Here is a 21,279-nt window from a genome sequence, read left to right as displayed (position 1 = left end):
ACAAATGTTTCCAATTACAATTAGTCTTTCCATTCACCAATAGTAATTGAATATAGAACAATAAATGCAATGACAAAGGAGATAATAAACACATCAAAAAGAGTCACCAGATTTGGTCAAAGACTAGGGAAAAACCCCACTAGGGGGAAAACCCTTTGAAATTCTTCTTCTATCAGATTGTCATAAAATGTTCAATAGAGAGTACAATGATACCAGTATAATATCATCAATAATACAACCCAATAACATTCAAAAATAAGTTTCCAATGTCAAATTATATTAGAGACAACTTCTCCAGTCTTTTGCCAACTGTAAATAGCTTCGGCCAAACGTCAACTATAGTCAAACCCGCAGTCGCATGCATGAGGGGTTGTGAGAGTGACTATAGGATCTCAGTCACTCCCTTGATGGTTGTTGGCCAGTGACTATACCCAAAATGTCTCTATGACAAGCTTGCAACTATAGCCCAGAAACCCTAGATCAGTTGCGAGCCTCGGACCCTGAAATCTCGAGCCTTCACAAACTTCCCTTGTCAATCTTGCCTCAGATCTGTGTGAACCAATCAATGAGAAGAGAAGAATATGCTTGGTTGGTGATGTCCAAATGAGCTCTAGGTATCTTGTATTTATAGGCTTCCATGGGTGTCCAACAATGTCCATTTGATGTTGAGGCCAACCTGTCCAAATGTGCATGTGTGGGTACATAATTCAAAATCCAACTTCTGCTTGTCCAAATGAGGTGATATTTAGGTCAATTTTGGTCCTCTCGAAAAGAGGAATTCAATGCCATCATCATCTCCATAATATGAGTTGTCCAAGGTGGAATTTGAACGTAGTTGTATATTTTAATAGAATGGTATCTTGTTATTTTAAGATATTTCATTTTTTAATCATCTCATTTTAATTGTATCTCACTTGAAGAAATTAACATTTTTATCTCATTTGAATTTTAGATATAGTTTTCATATTTCATTCTCTAAAATATACCTCCAAGCATAAGCTTGGTTGATAGAAATTTAGGATAAACTTCCCTAACTTTCATTTAAATTCCTAAAATATTTGAGTTTGGATAAAAGGTTATAACGTGTGACTTTGCAATTCTCTTATGACCGAGTCCCTTGTATGAATGAAGGCACACGGGTTGCATTGAAGTCCTAGGTAGGTATCACTAATGAGGTCTTAGCCTTCTCACTTATCCCTTCGTGCAACTACCCACTAGTCCTTACCAGGTTGAAGTAGTTTGAGGGAAGTCTCATCTTAGTTTAGGTATAAAATAAAATCTACCAATACCACTTTATCATTCACACCTACTAATAACATTGTCTCATCTTTCATTCAATTGGTTATTGTGCAATTGGGACTGTGAGCTAATCATTTAATTGCAAGTTTCTATTGTACTTGCTTATTTCAACTTTATGCTCGTTGTCTTTTATTGATTGTATCATATTAGAGCATCTCTCTTTAAACACAAACTTTCTTCTCTTGCAAGTTCTATCTTAAAATCTTGTTGCTCATATCTATAATTCTTTTATAATAAATTGTGGTTTTAGATCATTAATGCTTGTTTTGCAACTTTACTTGTAACTTGAAAGGTCATTTTTCATTTGCAAGTATTGTAATTTATTATTGAGCATATTGTTTCTTGCAAGTTATCCCTAAAGGCATTGGTCTCTCATACTTTATCTTGCAAGATATATTGTTGATTTCATTGAATCTATCTTATTGATGTTTACATCCTCATAAATATTCATACTTGCTAACTAATCTCTATATCCAAGCTATATCGAATGTTGATTGCTTTGCCTAATATCTCCTAGGCCATGTTATTCTTAATAAGTTTTCCTTTAGTGTTATCTTTAGGGACTACCCCGCTTAGCTTAGCTAGGAGAGAGCTTAAACAGAGAGAGTTGGGAATAGGCGACAACCCCTTGTCTGAGTGTTTTTCCTTAAGGCCACACCTAGTGGGATTGGGGACTTTTCCAAGATTAAGGAGTGTATCTTAGGTAGCAATATGGCCAACCTATAAAACTAGTTGGGTCAACCTATACTTTCCTCCTAGGCCAACTTGACACAATCATGTGTATCTTCTTATTCCTAGGGAAATAGAGGGAGTGTCATATACCATTGGAAACTTATCGGAAAAATATTTCAATCATATATCCTATGCTTCAATTTGATCTAGATATTTAGAGTAAAAATGCTTTTGAATATACAATATCCAAACTGTGCATAAAAAAGGGTATTTAAAAATTGTTCCAACAATATTAATCTTGTAATATTTATCATATACATATACACTCTTCCCCCATATTTGGCATTAATGAAAACAATATTTCCTATAATCTCCCCCTTAGTCATTGATGGTAACCCTTAGTTAATTTTACAACAATATTGTAGTACTATATTTGTATGCAACTCTCCTTTCGTTGCAATACTTCCTCTATCTGCAACTTTTTGCTGTTTGACATCAATGGAAAAGGGATGTCCCCGCTCAGGTGATTTTTTTTCCTAATGGGATGACAAGGATATCACTCCCAACTTTTTTGTAAGATATTCAAATGTTTCTCTAGGAAGGGAATTGGTAAAAATATTTGTCACCTATTCCTTGGTGGAAATGTATTCCATATTGACACCTTGTTTGACTACCTATTCTCTTTCGAAGTGGTACATTATGGGAATATGCTTTGTCCTTGAGTGCATAACAGGATTTCTTGAAATATCGATTGCACTTATGTTGTTAGAGAGGATTAAGATTGGCTTATCATATTCCACCTTGATATCCTTCAATGTTTGGTTCACCAAAGAACTTGTGTGCAAAATGTTACTATTGCAACATATTTCACTTTTGTTGTGGATAAAAAGATTGAATTTTTTTCTTGCTCAACCATCATAATAGACAATTTCCTAGAAAAAATACTCGTCCACTTGTAATTTATTATCATCAATACTTCCTACCCAATTTGCATCTATATATGTTGTTAGAGTGAAGTCCTTACTTCTTGAAGACCACAAACCAATTCCAGTGTCCTCTTCAGATATCTAAATATTATTTTTGCTTGTGTCTCCTTTGGTGTAGATTGAAATTTTGCAACCAAGCCCACTACTTGCATGATGTTTGGCCTTGATGTTGTCACATATAGTAGGTTACCAATCATTCTCCTACACAATGCTTGATTTGTTCCTACGGATTCATCATATTTGATCTGATTCACATCTTGTGATCATGGGTGTACTAACAAGTTTCCAAGTGTCGTGACAAGTTGTTCTATTCTAATATTTATGATAGTTTGTAGATAAAATTCACTAAATCCATGGTTTCTAGCTTCAACTAAGTAAATAATATGTATTCCTAGTCAATGAAATTCTTATTTGTAAGTTTTCAGTCAAAATGATGATTTTACCATGTGTTTCCATAGGTGTATGTGGCACTTAGAGACCCTATTAATAGATGAAATGGATTTTCTGGGTAAATACCTCAATGATTTCAAGTGTTTGGATCAAATTCCATATAAAAATTATGAAATATCTACAAAAAAAAATTGATTCCAATGAAACGATTATCCACATGAAACCATAGTTTAGCCTCTAGAGATTTGTGCTCATTTTTTGTGATTAGTTGAGTTGATTTTGATAACATTGCAAGATGATAAATATATTTTTTGGGGGGCATCTAGACTCAATGAAATTCATGGAATTTTATTCAAGGCCCATAACTATGATAATGCCAATTAAATAAGTTCCTATAATTAAGGCAATGAATGCTTTCCTATTTATAGAAGCTACAAAGACAAAGTCAAAATAAGGCTTCGAATAATTCATTATAAATATATGGTATCTAATACAATATATATATATATATATATATATATATATATATATATGGAATGAAGAAGTTACAAGTTTAGAAAAACCAAAAACCAAGGAGTTTTGTTAGCAATCGAATTAACTTATCTCTAATGCTTTGTTGAGTCTTCTTCTAAGTTGGGTTTGATCCTAATCTTGAATGTGAAGAATGATGATAAATTCTAGGGTGTTACAATAAGGTTTCAATTCTTATTTTGGATCATGAACATATATGAGGCCACCAAAGCTCAAAACACCCTAGTGACTACCAAAGAGCCAAACAAGACATGAAATCAACGGATAGCAATAGATATTCAATTATTTAGTTAATTCAAGATGTTTTTACTAACAATGAAATAAATTGTAGTTGGTAATTCAATTTGGAGGTTTTTTCCAGCTCCAAAGGCATTTGTTATCAACTCATGAGCTAAATTGCTCACTTGGGAAGCTTGCAATCTTCCCAACCTAAACATTTACCCATAAGGGAAAAATCATTGTGTATAGAGGTGGGAAAGTTTTTATTTTCCTAAGCGAAAGGGTAAATTAATGCATAAAATGGGAAAATTGCTAGTCGAAGAGGCTAATGGGACTCTAAGGACAATGACTTGGACATTCGAACTCTTAAGGTCAATGATTTACCTCCAACAGGAAAATTTCTCATCTTGGAGTGCAACGTCCCCTCTTTAGCAAGAAAAATGTTTGATTAGCATTTTTACTCAACAATTGAGGCTTCCTTAAAACATTTATTTCAATAAATTTGGAAAAAAATTATAAAAAATACTTTATCAATGTTAAGTTTGTTCTTAAAGTTTAATATATTTCAATAAATTTGGAAAAAAACTCCTCTATTGGATTTGTTTTTATTACACTAAAGGAAATCATTAAGGAAATTTTTAGGACAAAAATGGGCCTCCTAAAGAAAACAATAAAATAATAGTAAAAATAATAATATAAGAGCTATGAAATTTTAAAATAAAATAAAGAAAACTATTTTTTATTATATTTTCCACTTATCTCCTTATAGGTTTACTCAAATTTCAAGTGTGTATACTCGTTGGATGTGGAATTATCTTCCACATCCAATGAATATCTACTATGCATACTTTTGAGTAAAATCACAGTGAAAAACTTAAGAATAAATAGAAAAACATGTTCTAACACATTTTTCATGTATTTTGAATTTTTCTTGGATCCTATTCAAAAGTATGGAAAGGGGGTACTCGTTGGACGAGGAATTTGTTAGAAATACAGAGAGAGGGGATTGAAACAATACTTCATGCTAAATCAAGTTTTACCCAACTTATACTTTTCTTCGCAATGTTTAACTGAATCATCATCTTAACTAGTAGCACATTATGATAGTATATCTAAGCATAAGAAATAAACCAGGAGCAACATATAATCATAAAGGCATGTGAACCATAATAGTGCAACACAACAAGTCAACATACACATCATCACATAGGAACATTGGATATTAAGTGGAAAACCCAACTGAGAAAAACCACCATTTTTGTTGTCTTTGTCTTCTTCCTATTAGGATAAAGAAAACCTTCTTTTACATCTTTCACTAGTGCAAACTTTTAGCAGTACACAATCTCTGACCTACTCGAGGCTACCACCTCCTATTGTTTCTCCAACTACCATTCAACGGAAGCTACCACTCCCTAAGCAAATTCTCTAGTTGTTACACATCATTTTGTCACCATTAGGTAAATGACCACCAATCCATATCTCTCGCTATTTGATGAAGTGTTCCAAGAATTCCCCTGCAATTTTAGAAGAAAAACAATCCCAAAGACAACAAGAATCTTGGATTACATTGCTTAGAAACCTACTTTTAAGCACTTGAATGATTTCTTAGCTAGAATATATGCAATCAAATTTTTTACCATTGTGGCCTGCACAAATATACACTCTGTCTTCCACTTTGAACTACACAAATCACTTGACATGAGTAAAAATAAAAAATGATTTCTAGAAGCCACAAAATTGTTGGAAAACCTTATTGTTTCTGTATAGAAACTTCCAACTAGTTACCGTAAGTTTTCTCCCAACCTGCCGTCAGTTGATGAAGTGATTGATCTAATTCCAAGTACAGTAAATCCCACTCTTCCATTGGAGAGTCAAACACATATCACTCAAGTTTATGAACCATTGGTTGATCAAGTAGTTGAATCGATTCCATCTTTGGTCGATTCCACTCTCCCGTTAGAGAGTGAACTTAACACCACCCAGGTTATTCTTGTTATTTCAAATTATTCTATGCAAGGAGGCATTTCACCTGTTTCTATAGAACCCCCTCCAAGTATTGAGGTCATTTCATTGGAGTAGACTAATAGAGCCTCGTCTTCCTTCTTCCACCCCTTTCCAAATCATTGTAACGAATTATGATAAGAATGTGTGTCACGCAAATGTAGATGAAGGTGCTTTTGTTACTATTTTATCCTCAATCGCTTGGCAAGCTTTGGGATCCCCTCATCTTGTGCCAATTACACAAAATATGTGAGCTTTTAACATAACCATTAGCGAAGCTTTAGGGATCTTTCTTAAGTTACCTATTACTCGGGAAGGTAAAACTATCTATATTGATCTTATGGTAGTCCAAGGCCCCTTGGGTTTCAACTTTCTCCTTGGGAGAGACTATGTCTATGCCATGAAAGTTTGTGTCCACACTCTTTCGAGTGATGTCTTTCCCTCATAATGGAAACATTGTGATTGTTGACCATCTTTCATTCATTGGTCTTGATTCGACTACCAACCATATGACATCCCTGAATGTTCCTTATATGGAAGTGGTATATACCCCACCACAGGTTAATTATGTGGCAACTTGTCCCATGTTTTCAGCTACTAATGTAAGCGAGCCTCTCACTTTTTCCTCAAATTCTTTTGACTCAGGTCTGGTAATTGACATGGTGAACCCTTCAATGGGGACATTTTAACCATGTTTCCTTATCCCTATTTAATCCCTTGACATGCGTTCCTTCATGAGAACTATTCTTCCTTCTAATGAAGACCTCTTGGAAGCCATGATCGAGGTGTGTCCCTTGGCATGTGTTCCTTCCAGTTGGAATCCATGATCAAGGTCCCTATGAGGATAGCTCTTTTACTGTGTCAACCTCGTTAAAAAATGAAACATGTCCCTATGATCATAGTTCATTTTCATGTGTCGAGATCGTTAAAAAACTAAAACAAGGTTCCATGAGCATAGTTCATTTTCTTGTGTCAATCTCGTTAAAAAATGAAACAAGGTTCCATGAGCATAGTTCTTTTTCCTATGTCAAACTCATTAAAAAATAAAACAAGGTGATATGAGCATAGTTCTTTTCCTGTGTAAAGCTCATTAAAAAATGAAACAGATTCCCCTCTAATTGAGTCAAGTTTTTAATTTGACTCTTAAATGAACCTTCATTTCATCCAACTGTCAATAACCAATAATCTACTTAGACAGATCAAATGAATCTTGGGAGGCATGTACCTCTACAGGTTATGCTTGGGGGGCATTAAAACTTATCTCAAGCATAGTTTTTCTTATTTCAAACTTGTGTAAAAATGAAACCACTCTCAAGCATAGTTTCAAGCATAGTTTTTCTCTTTTTCAAGCTTGTACAAAAATGAAAACTATTTAGAGTCCATTTTGGTCATATTTTCAAGACTCGTGAAACTCATGAAAATCCCGAGCATCTTTTTCTATCTCTTCATGCTCGTAAAACGTACATGAAAATGTTGAGTTCTTTTTTTCTATTCCTACTCATTAATTAAATTGAAAGGCGGTGATATGAGTATACTTTTATCACTTTTCAGGCTCTTAAAAATTACAAAAAAGTGAAATACTGGAGTCACCTTTAAGCTCATTTCTAACTCTAAAAATGTGAAAATATTATCAAGTATGCTTGTTTGTTTCGAATTTGTTAAAGAAAACGAAAAACATCTGGTTAATATAAGTTTACCCCTTTTACAGATCATGTGGACTATTTACGAAAAAGGTATACTTTGACTAATCATAGTCAAAAGAGTTTTCTCCTACATTATTTTACACTTTTCTGGGCTTGAGAGACTAAATTTATGAAAAATGACATTTTGGAGTTTACTTGTGTTTTTCTCCTAACTCCCTAAAAATGAAAAACACTGAGCTTTAATTTCTCCGAGCTTGTTAAAACTTTACGTTGAAAAAACTAAATGAGTTTTCCTTTTGTGTCTTTTCCAAACTCTTTAAATATGGAAACAAAATCGAGTTACCCCTTCACTCGACTCATTAAACATAAATAGTGTAGTATTTGTCAATCATGAAGAGACCAAACTAATTCTTCCTAGGGTTCATTAAAAATACTCCAAAGGACTCATCCGAATGATGAGCTGACAGGACAAGCATATGTTATCCTCCTCAAGATTACATAAAAATAAAGAGGTACTTTCCAGTAATGGTGGGGGGGGATTGGGAAGAAACATTTGTTTTGTATTGTAAGAAGGCAGCCTGTCGCTCTTGAACATGAAACTCTAGTACATTTGTGTCTGGGGTGGGAAATCTATTTGTCTCTCAATTAATCATACCTCATTGAAAGTATTCAGTTTGGTTTTGGGTCTTATTTTTTAGTCAAATGCTTCTAAGTTGAAATGTCATGTCGTTGATATGTTCAAGAGAAGTCCAACCTCGATTAAAGTTACCTTGTAATTCATAAACCTCAATCACGTTGGCCATCGATGAATCAGTGCTTGATCACACCAAATTTGTTCTTCAAATCTTGACATGAGTTTTATGTCATGGGCCCTCCTGCGACGAATCAATTCCTATTGACTTTAGCTCATTATCTAGGAAGTTGATCTAGAAACCTCCTTTAGTGCCTTGAAGCCTCCATGCCTTAATGGAAGGTTTCTCGCTTTCTATGAAAGGTTCTCATCACTAACCTTCGATCAAATGATTCTATGAGTGTTTAATTTCGAAGACATTTATTCACACTCCATATATTGTACTAGGGTACCTTGAAAACCATTGTCATTATTGGTGGTTTCTCTTGCACCTATTAACGGTTCACATCATTGACTGGTAATCAGGTGGTTTATATGATTTTTGACTTCGAAACATTCATTCGCATGGTCAGGTTCATACTATGGATCGATAAAGGTGAAGACCAAGACCCTGGATGTAGTTTCATCCATCCAGGTTGCATGGAATTTTAAATGTTCATGATTGTAAATATGGATCCATATTTAATGGTTGCATCCATATTGTGTCTATTGATGACGTGGATCTTTGTACATTTCCATATTGATTCTTTGAGATACTTTTGCTCTGAGTATGGGAATTCCTACCTCAGTGATGATTATATGAAGATATTGTATTGTAACCCTTGATTGATTGTTTCAGGTCTCCAACCATGGTCTCTAATCCAAACTTTGGCATGATAAAGTGCTTCAATCCTCAAACATATTTTCTGACTTTGCACTTTATGGGGCAATCTATTACATGTCATTTTTTCACCATTAGGCAAATGACCGCTAATATGGATCTCTTGTTATTTATGAAGTGTTTCAAGCGTTCCCCTACAATGTTAGAAGCAAAAAAATCCCAAAGACAACAAGAATCTTTGATTACATTGCTCGGAAACATACTTTTAAGCACTTGCGCTGTTTCCTAGCCAGAATATGTGCAACCATAGTTTTTACCATTATGGATTGCGCAAATATGCGATGTATCTTCCAATATCAACTGTGCAAATCACTTAACGTGAGTAAAAATAAAAGGTGATTTCCAGAAGCCTTTTTGGAGGAATATTTCCCAACTGAAAGCCTCGAGTTTCTACATACTTGGGTCTCATCCCTTTGTTCATGGAGAAAACTTCATCCCTTTGTGGAAACTTAATCCCTCCTTTTGAGGATCTCATCCCTTGAGAAGAGGATCTCAAACATCGTCGTCTTGCCTATAAATTCAACACAGACCAGAGGGCTAGGAGGGACTTCTAAATGTAAACTTATGTTGTTGGAATAGGGCTAGAAAGCTTGTCACCTGAGGGGAGGATTGGAGATCATTGGAAGAAGGATTACATCATCAAGCCTAAGGTTGTATTACTCCTTCATATTCAATATTAATATAAAAAAGTGTTTCTTTCCCACTGTATTGTTCAACGAAGATGTGTTAGGCCCCTATACTACTAGTGTAACCCCTTATTGTTATTAGTATAACCCACTTATTATATTGATGTACCCATGTAGTGCCCATATTTTTACTATTGTGCCCCATAGAAGCCCACTATTGTTATTATTGTGCCCTTACATTATTATTTTTATGTCGGCTGGATTATATTGTGACTCCTTAGACTCCTATATATAGAAAGGAGGTTTTGTCATTTGTATCATCGAAGAATTGTTCATTTATGTAATGTAAAGGAGGTTGCCCCCTCGAAGAGGCTGAATTCTAAGGTGTTGATCTATCTTTTCTATCTTTTCTATCTTTTATTATTGTGCCCTTACATTATTATTGTTATGTCGGCTCTGATTATGTTATAACCCCTTAGACTCCTATATATAGAAAGGAGGTCTTTTAATTTGTATCATCCAAGAATTGTTCATTTATGTAATGTAAAGGAGGTTGCCCCCTCGAAGAGGCTGAATTCTAAGGCGTGGATCTCTCTTTTCTATCTTTTTGTGAGCTGGTTTCATAACATTTGGTATCAGAGCTTTGGATTCTAGGGTTTCGCTACTCCAAACAGGTCATCGTGGAATTTTCGCTATAACTATTTTTCTGTGACGTTTCAGAAGTCGCAAAAAAAAACCCATTTGAGAAAATTGGCATTGAACCTTTGGGTCCAAATTTCAGAGCTTTTCGAGCGATATTTTCGGAGATATGATCTGATGAAGTTGGTCTTTTTGCAGACTCCTGAATTACATTCAAAACAGGTGACCTAGGGAAAATCGTCATAACTTTCTCTCTGAGGATCGGATTGAAATTTCGTAAAAAGGTACAGAAATAGGATGGAATTTAGTTTCTTGTGGGTGTTTTTCAGATCCAAAGGTCGAAACAGTGACTCGTGGCACGTCGCACAATTTCGCTCTACTGAACTAGTTTATAATCAAGTCACTGTGGGAGATTTCGCATAACTCTTCGTTGGAGAATCCAATTTGGGTCAGACTTGTGGCATTGGAAAGAAGACACAGAGGGCTACTGCTAGTCAAAAATTCAGAACTAGGTGATTGAAAAGTATAGAGTTACAGTCGTTTCAAGGTCGAGCTCCTAAAATCAAGAAAAAGCAAGATGAGGAAGTTTGATGGCAAGGATCCGGTAAATTGGATACTTCAAATGGAGCAATATTTTGATCTACATGGTGTACAACTGTTACAAAAGGTATGTATTGCATCTTCATATTTAGAACCAGATCAATTTTTATGGTATGAAGGGCTTTGTTCTCGTAAAAAACTTGTTACGTGGTCAATTTTCACGGAGGAAATGATAGCACATTATGAGGATACAAAGAGCAACACCTTCTTTAGAGCAACACCACAACAATTGGAAAGAGTAAAAGGGCTTTGTGACATAATGGAAAGAAAAATTATGGAAACCAGGAAGCATACCCCTCACAACTATAAAGATGGAAGTGTTGTTTCTCCCAGCCTTCCACAACCTACAAGGGTTACACCACAACAATTAGAAGAAAAAAGAGAAAAAGGGCTTTGTTACAATTGTGATAGCAAATGCACTAAAGGTCATAGGTGTGCTGAGAAGAAATTATTTTACATAGAATATGAAGAGGAGGAAGAAAAGGATCAAGAAACATCAAAAGAAGAGGATATACGCCAGGACACCACCCCAGAGAAAGAAGAAATGAATCAGACCATATCTTGTAAAGCATTGGAAAGAATTACCACTCCTCAAACTCTCAAGATAGAAGGAAATATCAAGAAGAAAAAGGTGCAAGTAGTGAAAGATCACATCGAGAAAGAAGAAATGAATCCAACCATATCTTGTAATTCAATGGATGAAATTACCACTCCTCAAACTATCAAGATAGAAGGACACATCAAGAAGAAAAATGTTCAAGAAGTGAAAGATCACATTGAGCATCAAGAAATGAATCCGACCATATCTTGTAAAGGACGGGAAGAAATTACCACTCCTCAAATTATAGAAGGACATATCAAGAAGAAAAAGGTTCAAGCAGAGAAAGACCACATCGAGCATCAACAGCAAGTTCTCCAACTTTTAAAGGATAATGCCACTTCGGTGCAAAATCAAATGAAACAACAGGTAGATCAACATCGTAGTGAAAAATGTTTTGATGTAGGTGATTGGGTATTTTTACTGCTACATCTCAAGCAAGCTATTTATGAGAAGGAAATGTTGGCAATACTACATGCACTTAAAAAATGGCGACCTTGCCGAATGAGAATACTCTTCAAGGATGAGGATGTGGAAGCATTGTTTTTTTCTATTTATATTATCCAACCAAATTGGATAAACGAAGCAAGGGATGAATGGAAGAAGGACGAAGAAGTATGGCCACTTATTCAAAAGTTGCAAAAGATCCCAATTCAAGCAATATTGTCAGAAATTGAAGAGGAAGGAAAAATCATATTGGAACCTGGAGCAGTCACAGAAACAAGAACCCGACAGCTACGAAATCGATCAATTTTAGAGTATTTCATCAAGTGGAAGAACTTACCCGCTGAATATTCCACATGGGAGGACAAGAATTTTATACAGAAGCATCAAGAACTACACAAGCGTTGAGGACAACGCTTTTTGAAGGAGAGGGGCATGTTAGGCCCCTATACTATTATTGTAACCCCCTATTGTTGTTAGTATAACCCACTTATTATATTGATGTACCCATGTAGTGCCCATATTGTTACCATTGTGCCACATAGAAGCCCACTATTGTTATTATTGTTCCCTTACATTATTATTGTTATGTCGGCTCTGATTATGTTATAACCCCTTAGACTCCTATATATAGAAAGGAGGTCTTTTAATTTGTATCATCCAAGAATTGTTCATTTATGTAATGTAAAGGAGGTTGCCCCCTCGAAGAGGCTGAATTCTAAGGCGTGGATCTCTCTTTTCTATCTTTTTGTGAGCTGGTTTCATAACAAGATGATTTATTGTGTATTTACTTCCATTTTTCCATTGATAATGATATTAGGTACTAGTTTCCTTGATCACTAGTATGGGTTTTATTGAGTCATTTATCTATCATATGCCTTTGATCCTTTGTTGTTATTATGTTTACAGGTATGGATTCTGAGCATTGAGGAGTTGCATCAAACCATAGCGAAGATATTCATCGGGCATATTGTATGAAAGGTATGGATTTCATATTCCAACATTCTTGCTTATGATTCAATAGGAATGAACTTAGGGAAATATTTACTAGTTTGTTTGTTTGTTACTAGATTCAACCATTGAATCTAGGGAGATTGCTCTTGTCTGCAAGAATGATTTGTCCTCATAACACTAGCCACCACCAAAAGGAAACTATTTCTCCCTCATTGAAGGCTCCAACCCTCAAACTCTTGTGGACCTCATTTCAAAATATTTCACACTAGATCCACCTCCAAAAAATTCAAATATTTTAGGCCATGTTTCATCGAATTTTCAGACTGGACCCACTTGTAACTTTCTTCTTAACGACAAATATCAATTGAATTCCAAACCTTTGCAATAATCAATATGTTCATCATTGCATGCCATCTCTTTATGCAAAAACAAATATACTCACAACAACACAACTCTATCATTAATATGAAATCCCATACTTTGATCAACTGTTTACATATGAGCATGTCAATATGAAACTTATCTTTATCCATCAATGGGGTTGAAAGTGTAGAAAAAAAATAAAATAAAAATGTTCCAACAATATTTTCCTCAATAGTATAACCTTTGTTCACAACAATATCAAATATCTAGGCATCATAAAACCATTCTACCCATGAACAATGAAAAACCCTAGAAACATACTATGATCTCAAACATCAAATATATTTTTGCTAAGTGCATCAACCCTCACTATCAAGACTAGTAGCAGCATACCAAAACAACAGACTCACATAATACAATGTATATAATAATCTCTAGCTACAACATATCGCACCATTCAAAAACATACTCTTCATTATAATACATTGCTCTTGCACATAATCTGCATTGTCCATGAAAACCCTAGCTCAACACATGGCTTTTCACAATTCACTCAGCTCACAATAAATCAGATCAACTAGTACACCCTAATAGAAACATTACAAACTCTGGGCAACATATACTCTAAAAACAACCTTATTCATTAATAACTTTGCAACATATCAGACTCTAGTAGCATCATGAATTTTAATGCAGTTACCTCTATACAAAGCAACATATGCAATACATATAGAGTCATCAAACATTCTTGACAAGGCCCCTTGTTCAACCATAACAGTTAAAGCTCATAACAACATATTGCATAAGTATACAAAGTTAACACCACTAGGAGCTTAAATATCTTCAATCCCTAGAACAATATTGTCAGCAATATAAATACACAACATCTATATTAGTACTTTGTTCTCCATAGTATTTGGTCAATGCACCAACAATTCATAATTTCCCTTGCAATTGAAACAATTCAGCCACTATACACATTGTCATATAAACTGAATGCAAAACCTCTATCTCTGTCATAAATCTCATGCTTTAGATCTTTCATCATTGATTCCTAGTCTATGCATACTCCACATTCAATATCTTTGCTACAACAACAAGTAGACTTCTCTTAAACACTTAGCATATCACATTCGAACTACTACTACACAACAATGCACATCGTTTTCCCTCATTGGTTTCAATCAAAGTGCACAACAACTATACTAATAATTTTTTCCAAACCACAAATTCCACTTGCAATATTGATCTCATAAATCCATCTATGTCCATACTTTGGCTCCTACACATCACACCAACAGTTTTTGCATACTTATGTCTACGCACTAGACAAACCTCCTTCAATATTAATTCCAATTGTTTATTTTACTTATTCACTTTCAATGTTCAACAATGTTCACCAACAAACCATTTCCATGGCAACCCCACGCTAGATCATGTTCTCTATACACATCGATCAATGCAAAAAAAATTCAATCTAATAGACCAATTCAATGATGCACGCAATTTGAGGGTAATTTCAATTCAACACTGGAGCAATAGGATATCATATTTTATGCATAGGATATGAACTCTATCACTTGACTTATTCCTATCTCATCAGACCTATATGGTGCCAAAATAAATGTCTAGTATTCATCCAAGCAGACATAGATTTAATTCAACTACACCTTGGAGATTTAGAAAAATCATTAACAAAATGCAATGCATTGAATCCAACCAGAATTACCATGTGCTTGACCTCTAAGACTTCTTCAAATAATTTAGTCACATACCTCCTCAGATCTACAAATAAATTTGTTTTAGAGAGACATAAAAACTAAATAAAACTTTGATCACGTCAATAAAGTTAGATCTATATCGATCCACAAATTGATGACCCTTGCACACAGTTGTTTCAAAAATATCATCCTAGTGAGCTTAGATTTGGCCAATGATGCCTTTGCTCTTTTATACCTATGTCAAAACAAAACAATCTAAAACTAAAAGAGTCGGTTCCAGGGCCAAGATCAAATGCACACCCCAAATTTTCGATTGCCCTATATATTTATAGCTTCAAAGGATCACATCAGCCCAATGGTTACAATTAGAAAATAACTGTGTTTTGTTGATAGTATTTCGAAACTAATGATGGATCAATTCGACCAAATCAATAAAATAATCTTTAAGTGTGGTTTTTGGACCATAATTAACTGTGAATGACCAAAATTTTCCATTCAATCCACTACTTCAATGATTAATGTGTTCACAATTATGAATACAATGATCTTGAGACCAAATACACATAAACGTTGATGACCAGGTCCATGTTAATTTTGGCAGCTAGGGAGAAATTCCCTAGCCCATATTTAATTATGAAATCTAATTAGAGGAATTGCAGCAAGTCGGCTTTAAAATACTTGGAGGAAAAAATATTTTTAAAATTTGAAATTCATATATGTTGGATTAAAAGGATTCATGTTGGCCCTCTTAAAGGGGGTGGACCTTCATACATGAAATCGACTATATAAACCTTGTTATGTTGATATCCAAACAAGGAACTTTGAACGGAACTTATGATCTAAGTTGTGCACTGACTTGGATTGGCCCTAGGAGGCCTGATGTTATGATGTAACTCTCTATGGACATGCTTTGTATCTCAGCTGAACAATTGATGAATATATAATAGAAGAAGAATAATAGATTTTTGGGTTTTCCCCCTTGTGGGGTTTTTCCCTAGTCTCTGACCAAATTCTGGTGTCTCTATTTGTGTATGCTTTTCTTTTTATGTTCTTTTATGTTCTGCTACATTACTAATGTTAATGTTATTTCTACATAATTGTTGATAATTTTATGATATAATGGGGTGAATTCCATATGTAAATGTTGAAAAAGTTTGTAAATGAAATTATCTAAAACAAAGAAAAATATAGCCCAAATAATATTAACATGGTTTCAAAGTTGGGCTAAATAAAAGTCATGGATATCACCCCTATGAAGACACCAATAAATAGTAGGTGGAATGAAAGATGTTGGAGACCTAAAATAATGTTAGGGTTTGAAGGAAACCTTAGACAACTTTGCACGAGCAAGAGAATTTAGGGTTTGGTGGTTAGGGTTTGGAAGAAACCCCTGAAGTGTGCTTGGAAGAAGAACTTGGATATGATAAAGGCTTGAGCTATACAATTTAGAAACCCTAGCATGATCAGTGAGAAGTTGTTCTAGCACTTGTGACAGATTCATTATAACCCTAGATGGACTAGTCTCTACTGGGCCTAGTTGTTGATGAAATTAGTTGAAAATATTGAAGGAAACATTGACATATAGATGATGCACAGTAATTACTCTTGAAGGTTGGTTCAAGAGGGAGTTGGTCACCTCTTGCTAAAGATAAGTACCATTAGAGAAATTTTGAGGTATAAATTGAGCCTCAAAACAAAAATGTACAACCAAAATCAACTTTATAAGAACCAATAGGATTCAAGATGATAATGTAAACCATGGGGGATAATTCACAATTTTTGAAAAAAAAAACCCATTTTTTCAACACATATTTTCAACTTATCTCACTACGATCTTACTCAAATTTCAAGCAAGGGCACTTGATGGATGCAAAATTTAATTCATCATCCAAGGAGTACCCATGTTGCATACTTTTGATGAACCCTATTACACAAAAAAAGAGAAATACATGAAAAAGCGTTATTGCAATCACATTTTTCATGTAATTCACATTTTTCATGCAGCGGGGTCCCTCGAAAGTATGCAAAATGGGTACTCCTTGGATGAGGAATTAAATTGTGCATCCAAAGAGTGCTCCCAATTGAAATTTGAGTAAAATCATAGGAGATAAGTTGAAAATACGAGTTGAAAAGTAGTTTTTTTTGTTTTCCTCTAAAATTTGATGATGCAATCCAACCTTATTTTATTATTTCCACTATTATTTTATAATATTCCTTAGGAGGCCCATTTTATACCTTAAAATTTCTCTAATGCTTCTAGGTTTATATTATTTCTTTGTAACATTGCTCTTTCTTCAACTTTTCATTTATATTTATTGTTTTACTTTTTGCATGAATGTTTGTGTACTTCTAACTTCTTTGTGAAGTTGTGATAAGCAGTTCCTTCATGAGGATCATATGAATGCTAAAAATTGCAGGAAAAGAGAGCTACTATAGGAAGAGAAAAGTTGGAGTCGAAACAGGGAACTAGAATAGGAAAAGGAACTTGATGCAAATTACTATTGGAGCTAATGAAAAGGAATCTAGACATATGAGAGATGACAAGTCTATATGCTACAAGTTGCTAAAGTATATAAATACTACAAGGTATGTATATCATAACATAATTGTTACAGTGTGATGATTTAGCTGCAATGTTGAATATCAAGTTAAGCCCTGAGGTATGACTAGAATATTTCCCTTCAAAAAAGTCTTGATTTATAGTATTCTTGTGTAATACATGCAAATCATATACATACGTGAGTAAAATTAATTCTCGATATATGCAATATACTTATCCTCTTTATAGTTTAAGTCTCATTGATATTTGGATATTATGATTTTGTCTAAAGTTGAAGCATAGCTAAAAGAACCGACTTTGATATATGGTAACTTGATAAATGCTTGCAATGAGTATGGTAACCCTAATGGAAATAGTATGATTGTAATATTGGTACTCCTTATCTAATAACTATCTTCTTTTCAATCTTGATAAGGCGTTAATAAGTTGTAACTGCTATGATGACTTATCAACATGGTAAATTTGACAATATGAAAAAAGGATGCCCTAATTTGATAAGGTTATGACTCTAATGGAAATGATTATTTAAGTTATAGAGATTTGATATCGGATGGTGATACACTTGTTGGCCACCCTAATTGTTTGAAATTAACCCTTAATGAATGATTGATTACATACTCATGTATGACAGTGAAGCCAAATTGAAATAGTTGATGATGACTTATTGTGAGAACTTCATATAGTTTGACTTCGGGATCTGACATTCAATAATCTTGTGTGGACAAATGTGGCTATGCCGTAAAGAAACTCTAATATTGATGCATGATAGTAATATGGTATACATGTGGAAGTCTTTTTTGATGATGATTGTAGAGGCTTCCCATTCAGAGGGAGAGACCTTTGATAAGATTCTAGCATTTATTATTAATTTATTATAAAATTGAGGCCACCTCAAAGGCTTTGAGGTTAATGAATAGAAATATTATGATTATAGATTGAAACAAGTCTTTTGTACACGAATTGATGAACATCTGATGTTGTTGAAGGTATGTCTTTGTTTACTAATTTTATATGCTGACAGTTCATTGATGGCATGACTGGTTTACCCAAGCAATTTTGACATCCACATCTTGTATATAAGTGTAGTAGAATACTTCCTTGTTACAGGAAGTGTATTGAATACACCCTGAGCTAAATAGTATCCAGACATATATGTAGCTGGTTCAGAGACATCTCCATGAATTGAGAAAATTTTGTTATATAAGACAATCTTAGGATTGTGGTTATTGCCTCCCTGCTTGAAAGGGAGAAAGGATGAATATGGTATTCTTTTCTTTATGATATGTATTTTCTATAATATAATATTTGATTTGATAATTTGTATGAACAAGAAAGACAAAATACTATTGCTTAAGGAAATATGGTTGAACTCTTCAATGAGTTGTTTGATTTGGTTTCGAATATGAGCACTTTGGTATTCAGATAGTATATTGGATTGATGGATGTGACCCTCCTGGGTAAGGGTCTCGGTTGATCAAGAACAATGAGCATAGCTATTTCCCCTTGTTTTAGATCCCAAGGAGGGAATGGAGCACTGATGGCTTCTGGGGTTGAGGCATCTCTAGACAATAAGATGGTTGTGATCCTTACCCTTAAAGGCAAGTGGATCTCGCCTATTGTCACCATAGGTTGTGTATGATCCTTGTCAATTATGATAGAAATTTACTGACAGAAATTTCTTATATGTTGACTTCGTTGACATTATTTTTGAGTTTTGATAACAACATATTTTGTGAAGGAATCGCACCATAATTTAGTTATGGTTTTTCTCATCAGTAGCACTTGGACTGTGACCATACTCTTTTTATTGATAGTGACTAGTTATGGATTCAGGATCGGTGTGGATATCAGTATGTATGACAATTATTGATTCTTCTACAATGTTATGGTAAAAGGCTACATGGAATCATTTGGTTATCGAAAGTCAGTTCACAAACAAAGTTGTGAACTGACTTGGATTACCCCTAGAAGGCCTGATGTTATGATGTAACTCTCTATGGATGTGCTTTGTATCTCAACTGAACAATTGATGAATATCTAATAGAAGAAGAAGAATTTAATTCTGAGTTTTTCCCCTTGTGGGGTTTTGCCTTAGTCTCCAACCAAATTCTAGTGTCTTTATTTGTGCATGTTTTTCTTCTATTGTTCCTTTATGTTGCACTGCATTACTAATGTTATTTTTCTTTCCACATAATTGTTGATAATGTTATGATATAATGGGGTGAATGTCATATGTAAATGTTGAAAAAAATTGTAAATTTTTAGGTCCCTATAATAATACTATATTCCCCTTATTGTTATTGTTAGTGTAGCCCCCTATTGTTATTTTTGTGCCCATGTATCACCCATGTTGTTATTGTTGTGCCCCATAGAATCCCACTATTGTTATTGTTGTGCCCTTACATTATTATTTTTATGTAGGCTCGGATTATATTGTGACCCCTTAGACTCCTATATATACCAAAGAGGTCTTAGTATTTGTATCATCTAAGAATTGTTCATTTAATTGATGTAAAGGAGGTTTCCCCTTAAAAGAGGCTATTTCTAGAGTTGTTGATCTATCTTTTCTTCTATTTTGTTAGTTGGTTGCATAACATTTGGTATCAGAGCTTTGGATTCTAGGGTTTCTCTTCTTCAAACAAACCATCTTGAAATTTTTGCTATAACATTTTTCTACGAGGATTCAGAAGCTAAAATTGCAATCACGTGGAGCCGAAATATTGGTGAAGTTCGTGTATGAATTTCAGATCTTGGTTCACTATATTTTCGAAGATATGATCGGAGGAAGTTAGGGTTTTTGTAGGCTCCAGAATTCCATCTCAAACAGTTCACCTATGGAAAATCATCATAACTTTCTCTCCGAGCATCAGATTCAAATTTTGTAAAAAGTAACTGAAATTGCATGGATTGTATATTTTCGTATATCATTGTCAGAGTCGAAGGTTGAAACAATGACACGTGGAACTTCGTACAAGTTTTCTCTACTGAACTAATCTATAATCAGGCCATCATGGGATATTGGACATAGCTCTTTCTTGAGGAATCCAATCTCAGTCTTACTTGTGGAATTGGAAAAAAGACTCATTGGGATACCATAAGACGAAATTTTAGACCTTGGGAGGACAAAATTGTAGAGATAAAACAATTTCAATATCGTGCTCCTAAAAGTAAGAAAATGTGTGTATTTTTTTAAAAACTTTTGCATAACGTTTGTTTAAAAAATCTATTTGAAGTGATTCAAAGGGCATAGTGAAACATATATATCATTGTTTGATTCCAAAATGTCTTGAAACAAAAAATGGATACACCTGGTAAGAAACCAGAAATCTCTACTATGATACATGAAGAAGAGGAAGAAATGCACCATGATATATCAAAATTACAAGACCAAGAGCAACAAATTTCGCTCTCACAAAGAGTAACAAAAAATGAATTGGAATCTAAGATGGATGGTTTAGAAGAAAAAATAAAGGAAACATGGATTTTTTTAAAGTAAACATGGATACGATGAATGTCAAGTTG

This window comes from Pinus tabuliformis, chromosome 9 (assembly GCF_031772625.1).
Source record: "Pinus tabuliformis cultivar Carrire ecotype Pingquan chromosome 9, CPIR1, whole genome shotgun sequence".
NCBI lineage: Eukaryota > Viridiplantae > Streptophyta > Pinopsida > Pinales > Pinaceae > Pinus > Pinus tabuliformis.
Note: the sequence above shows the minus strand (reverse complement) of the source record.